The sequence below is a fragment of the Thermobia domestica genome, unplaced genomic scaffold (assembly GCF_964235325.1).
Source record: "Thermobia domestica unplaced genomic scaffold, izTheDome1.hap1.1 HAP1_SCAFFOLD_820, whole genome shotgun sequence".
NCBI classification, from domain to species: Eukaryota; Metazoa; Arthropoda; class Insecta; order Zygentoma; family Lepismatidae; genus Thermobia; species Thermobia domestica.
Window position 1 is genome coordinate 49,917 of NW_027656530.1, and position 6,016 is coordinate 55,932.

Consider the following 6,016-nt stretch of genomic DNA (forward strand, 5'->3'; position numbering starts at 1 on the left):
GCTTTAAGAATGTTGGAAATTCCTTTGTCTAGCATGAAGTACATGAGAATATGTGGTATGAGGTTTTCTTCCATTGCTGAGAATCTGGGCTCGACTGTCCTGTCCTCTGGGTAATATGAGCCCGATGTACGCAAATATCAAAAAAATGTAGCTAGCGACAATACAAAAGGTAATGATCTTATAATTAATAATGTAGTGGGAACTAAGCACATCGCTGTTTGGAGTATTCTAAAGTTAGTGTGACTTCCTATGGGCTTCAATTACGATCGACGACTACACATATACTAATTAATCGAATAGCAGCGAGAATTTCGAATGAAACTAAGCAACTATCTCAGACACTTTTGATGAGTCTGTATATCGAAAACAATTCATTTCAATCGTAAATCTCCTCTATAAAGGGGTTTGTGGCCCTCATAAGGGCCGATTTGTATGAGATATAGGTCTTACATTTATGCCTTCTTCTCAGTTTTCTTGGGCAGAAGTACAGCTTGAATGTTGGGCAAAACACCACCCTGAGCGATTGTAACTCCAGACAACAACTTGTTTAATTCCTCGTCGTTACGGATAGCTAACTGCAGATGACGTGGAATAATCCTAGTCTTCTTGTTGTCACGAGCAGCGTTGCCTGCCAACTCAAGAACTTCAGCTGCCAGGTATTCCATGACTGCAGCCAAATACACGGGAGCGCCAGCACCAACTCGTTCGGCATAGTTACCCTTTCGCAAAAGACGATGGATTCTGCCTACTGGGAATTGAAGGCCAGCCCTGCTGGAGCGGGACTTGCTCTTTCCCTTGACTTTTCCACCTTTGCCGCGACCAGACATTGTTCAATATTCTTTCGTAATAAGATGAGAGGAAAAATTGCGGCCTCAGAAACAGAAACAGAAAAATTATAAATAAGGACGCCCCTCAGGATAGCCCGCGCCCTGACAGAGAGTAAGGCATCAACCATCTGTCTACATGCCTCTCCTCACATGCAGTTAGTAATCTATAGCATCTGTCGGTTGGGGATGTATGTCGCGGCTTCTATCTTATACGGAGACATTTTCCGCGGATCTATAGTTGTGTAGATAGAAGGAAAGAAGGGTAAAGAAGAAGATAGGAAAGCGCGAGAGAAGATTTATTATGTTTTTTGAGAGGGACAAAAAACCTGGAAACCAGGAAAAAACCCCCTGAATCGGTCATGCTGCATGCAGAAGAATTTACATGGCAAAACCACATTGGAAGGGTGGTAAAAATCCATGTAAACATGTCTGTAATGATATATCTTATCTGTTAAATTAAAAACCTATCTGAATTATTAGTGTTATCTATCTGTGTTGTCTGTAGTGGGGAGTGTATTGTTAGTGGGAATTGTGTTATTTTTTTTTAACATGCAATTTGTCTATATCATTGTCCATTGTCGGTGCTTTGAGTCGTCATCGGTTTGCAGGTCACGGCAGGCTACTAACTTCTTTGTTTTTTGATCTTCCGCCGGTCCCCCTGCTATGTTTCTTCTTAGTAACTGTTTGTGGATATGTGACATACAGCTGACCTGTTGTTGTTGATAATGCATTTATAGATAGATTGAAGATCTTCTTGCTGGTTGTGGCTATTACATCTATGAGTTCGGTTCTTTCTTCTGGCGGTGCTATTATTGTCAGGATGGATGTGACCCAGGTGAGTATTTTGTGCGTGGCTCGATCAATTGCTTCCTCTATTGTGTCAGTGGTCTGCGTGGTTTCGGTTCTTTCTTCGTGTGTTGTGCTACCTGCTTCTCCTTTGTTTGAATTCTGTCCCTGAAAAGAGCCAGATGGGTTGCGTGTACTTCCAAGGAGTAGCCTTGGTCTTGCTGTTTGAGATGTTTTTGTTTTTGGTCTTTGCGGACAGTTGCTACAACCGGTTCTATGACCATCTATTTTGCAGGTGGCACAGAAGTTGTTGTTAATTGGTAAGTTGCAGTTGTTTTCGTGTGTATTCCCACATCTGTGGCATCTCCTGTTATTGGTGCACTGATATTTCAGGTGGCCATATTCGTAACAATTCCAGCAGGGCATAGGACGCGGCTGGCTTCTTGACTGCTCTACCTTGTATGTTTTGGATCTTGTTTTTAAGCCGTGAGTTATTAGCTTATTGACATCTCCTGGGCTGGTTGAGAATAGCCTCACAAGCTGTGTGGGTCCATTCTCTGACATGATTCTGGTGAGGTTGTTGAATTTAATGTTCTGGTTTTGCAGATCATCTTCAAGATCCTTAACGTTCTGGTTTTTGGGATAGCCTTTTATCACGCAAGTAAACATGGGAGGCTTCTTCTTCTGCTGTCGTGTACTGGATTGATTCTTCTTTGTAGTATTGCTAGATTCTATTTGGTTATCCATAGTTTTTGTATTGGTAGCTGTACGTTTGTCTTCATTCTTCTTTCTTTGTTGCTTCTTTGGTGTGTGCTTCCTGGCCTCTGATTGGTCGTTTGATGTATCGTTGCTGTCTTCTGATTGGTTCTTAGTTTCTCCTTCCTGATTGGTAGCTGGTTGTTCCCTGTGGTCCTGAGAAGGGCCAGAGTTACTAGGTTTCTCTTGTGAGGGTTTGGTTTTCACCTGTGTGTTGGTTTCCACCAGTGTGTGTGAGGTTTCCACCTGTGTGTTGGTGGTCTCTCCCTGTGTGAGATTTGTTTCTTCTTGTATAGGATCTGGTGGCATGTGATGATTTGGTTGCTCTACTGCTGTGGGTTTCTTTTTCCTGCCTCTTCGCTGTACTACTTGGAAATCTCCTTCACCTTCATTGTCTTCTTTGTGAGAGGAGGGGAGTGGATTGTCGATGGCATTGTCGTTTTCTTGTGAGTTTGTCTCTTCATCTGGAGCTTGCAATTGGTGGTCCTCATAAGAGCCGGTTTTCCGATGTTCATCTTCTATGGTGTCTTCTGGCTGTGTTGTGTGTGACGAACTTACTTCATCACAGCTCTTAAGTGGCCCACGTGTCTCATGTAGAACTGCATTTGAGCCGAAATCTCTTGACCGAAAAGTCTTGAGAAAGGTGTCTCTTGCAGCCTCTGACTTGAAATACACACTAGCTTTGGTACCATCCTTCTTCACTTCGATTTGATTGACGTCAATCCTTCCCCCGATGATTTCTCTCACGTCATCTTCTGTGTATTGGTTGGGTAGGTGCCTAATGGACACTGGAGGAGCCTTCATGAGCATATCAAGCTCCTTTGCGGCCTTCTCGGCTAGGTCGTACATCTCCCTCAGACGGTCGTCGATGTCTTCTTTATTATGGGTGCGACTTCTGGATACGTGGGTCCCTCTGGTTCCGTGGGCCTCTCTGCTGGAGATCCAATGGGGTCCAGATTCGCCAGGCTCTCTTCTAGTGGGTGCTCTCTTCGGTGGACGTGGCATGGCTCTAAAAAGGGCCGAACTTCTAACTGAGTTAATTCAAGGAGAGGGTTTCTCTAAGTTGTGTTTATGCCTCTCTATGCTTTCCTAAAGAGATAATATTGTGTTCCCGTCAGCCGACTGTCGCCAAAGGCTGTACAACCTATATGGCCAGCGCGAAGCTTGACGCACAATAGGGGGTCCAGCCGACGGAAAGCAATGCTTATTTCTCTAGGAAGCGGTGTGTGTATGTGTGTGTTGTTTCAGTTTTCTTTATTAAACACACGACTCTTCTCTAAATTTTTTACTCTTTCTACAAGAGTAAACTCTTCTCCACTGATGAACACACCTTCGTTAACACCGCAAGGTTTCCCGGTGTGTCACGGTGTCTTCTACGGCAGTTAACGGCATCATCTTCTTAAACACTTCTTCGCTATGAATCAAGTCAGTTTTGTTACTACTTCAAGCGTGCACCCGAGTGCATCAAATGAAAAGCAAGGCAGTTGGCGCGAATTGAAACACGTACTGTAATTTAAATGAAGTCGATAAATCGGCGGACACATCTAATTTTGCTGAACGAGTGAGTCATCATGCCACCAAAAACTAGCGGAAAGGCTGCAAAGAAGGCTGGTAAAGCCCAAAAGAATATCTCCAAGGGAGATAAGAAGAAGAAGAGGAGGAGGAAGGAGAGCTATGCCATTTACATCTACAAAGTTTTGAAGCAAGTGCATCCTGACACTGGCATATCTAGCAAAGCTATGAGTATCATGAACAGCTTTGTTAATGACATCTTCGAGCGTATTGCTGCTGAAGCTTCTCGTTTGGCCCATTACAATAAGCGGTCAACTATCACCAGCCGGGAAATCCAAACAGCTGTGCGCCTTCTTTTGCCTGGTGAACTTGCCAAGCACGCTGTAAGTGAGGGTACGAAGGCTGTTACCAAGTACACAAGCTCTAAGTAAAAATCTTCTTCAAGATTTTTCATTTCAAACGGTCCTTGTCAGGACCAACACATTATTCGAAAGAGTTAAATCACGAAATTTGCTTCATTCTGTTATGTAGAAACACCTTGAAATCCAATTTCTATATGCTGTTAGTAAAAAAGTAAAGCACATAGCGGAGATGTGTCGTGCTTGTATACGAAAGGCATTTACTCGCCGGAGATCTACACTTAGTCATAATAATTTACTTTTAAAAAGTGGTAATACATTCCGTGTTAAGTATAGTAGTAGGTGCACACGGATCGGAAATCAGGTTATTTTAATGTGCCGTGCAAATAAACAGGCTGTTAGTGTAAGAAATAGTGGGTATAACGCTTAGAATATCGATTAATCGCTATGAAATAATGTTGATAAATTATCTCTTGAAAGTACTATAAAATTAATGTTTCTAGTATTTTCGTACTTGAAGGATAATGAAATTTGAAAAAGAGATGCCAACAGCACCTGGTGTTCCCAGGCGGTCACCCATCCAAGTACTGACCAGGCCCGATGCTGCTTGACTTCGGTGATCGGACGAGAACCGGTATATTCAGCATGGTATGGCCGTTGGCGAATGCATATGGCTTCGAGTGAGTTATTGTAGCTACGTAGGTTTGTCGGTGAATACTCAAAAAGACCAGCGCGTGGAAAGCGTTGCTAATTGTTTTAAGTAATGCATGATTACGAAATTATCGTGGTGAACGATGTGAGAATATTCGTCTTTGTGAAAAACAAAATTAGAAAAAGTATACCAACAGCACCTGGTGTTCCCAGGCGGTCACCCATCCAAGTACTGACCAGGCCCGATGCTGCTTGACTTCGGTGATCGGACGAGAACCGGTATATTCAGCATGGTATGGCCGTTGGCAACTACCTTTTCTTCAATGTCCTGTTAAGGAAGTATGTTTTAAGTAAGAATTGACATTATTAACTATAAAGGCAAGCATATTAACGTCGTTAACATTACTTGGAATATACTAATATTCGAATAAATATTTGAATGTTCGAATGATGAGTGATTCGGATGTTCATAGTGCCACTGTGTCCTATCGAGTTTACTATCACGAACCACGTATGAAATTGTATATAAATAAATAAAAATAAATCCTTTATTAAGTATTGATTACAGGAAAAAGGCAAACTTACATTCTTTAATGTACACAATGAAATGTATGAAAGATATTTTTAAGATATGTTTCACTTACCCTTTATAACGCAAGGTAGTTTTCAGTGTAGCATTCTCTTCAGCTGCGAGATAACGTAAGGCAGATGATCATTCAGTCGTGAAGCACTAAAATGTAATATACATTTTAACTATTATCGATAAGAATTATTTACTGCAGGGATGCAAATAAAGTGAGGCAAATTAGTAAATAAAAACCGATACTGTAACTGATAATATAATTAGTTGTATCTGTATTAGTTGTATATACAGTAATCGCACGATTATCCGCGGAGTTGGATGTTGGCATAATCGCGCATAATCAGCAGTATGAGCAGAAAAGGGAAATGAAATGAAATATTTAGATTTACGTCGCATACTTATACCGGTTACGCTAAAGGAGACGGTGATGATGAGTACTGAATGAAGAAAGTGGGAGGAAACGGGAGAAACCCGAGAAAACCCATGAGCACGGTCTTTATGCACGACAAAGTTCACACGGCACGAGCTGGGATTGAATCAGG

The 6,016-nt window shown here is 42.0% G+C and overlaps 2 non-coding genes across 2 annotated transcripts; both read right to left on the reverse strand.

Annotated features, from left to right (window-relative positions):
- Positions 1-4,783: 4,783 nt before the first annotated feature.
- LOC145677379 (5S ribosomal RNA) lies at positions 4,784-4,902 on the reverse strand. The gene has a single exon (XR_014129797.1). It is a non-coding gene; the product is annotated as a 5S ribosomal RNA (ribosomal RNA).
- Positions 4,903-5,079: 177 nt separating this feature from the next.
- On the reverse strand, positions 5,080-5,198 carry LOC145677376 (5S ribosomal RNA). Its single transcript, XR_014129794.1, has one exon. It is a non-coding gene; the product is annotated as a 5S ribosomal RNA (ribosomal RNA).
- Positions 5,199-6,016: the final 818 nt, after the last annotated feature.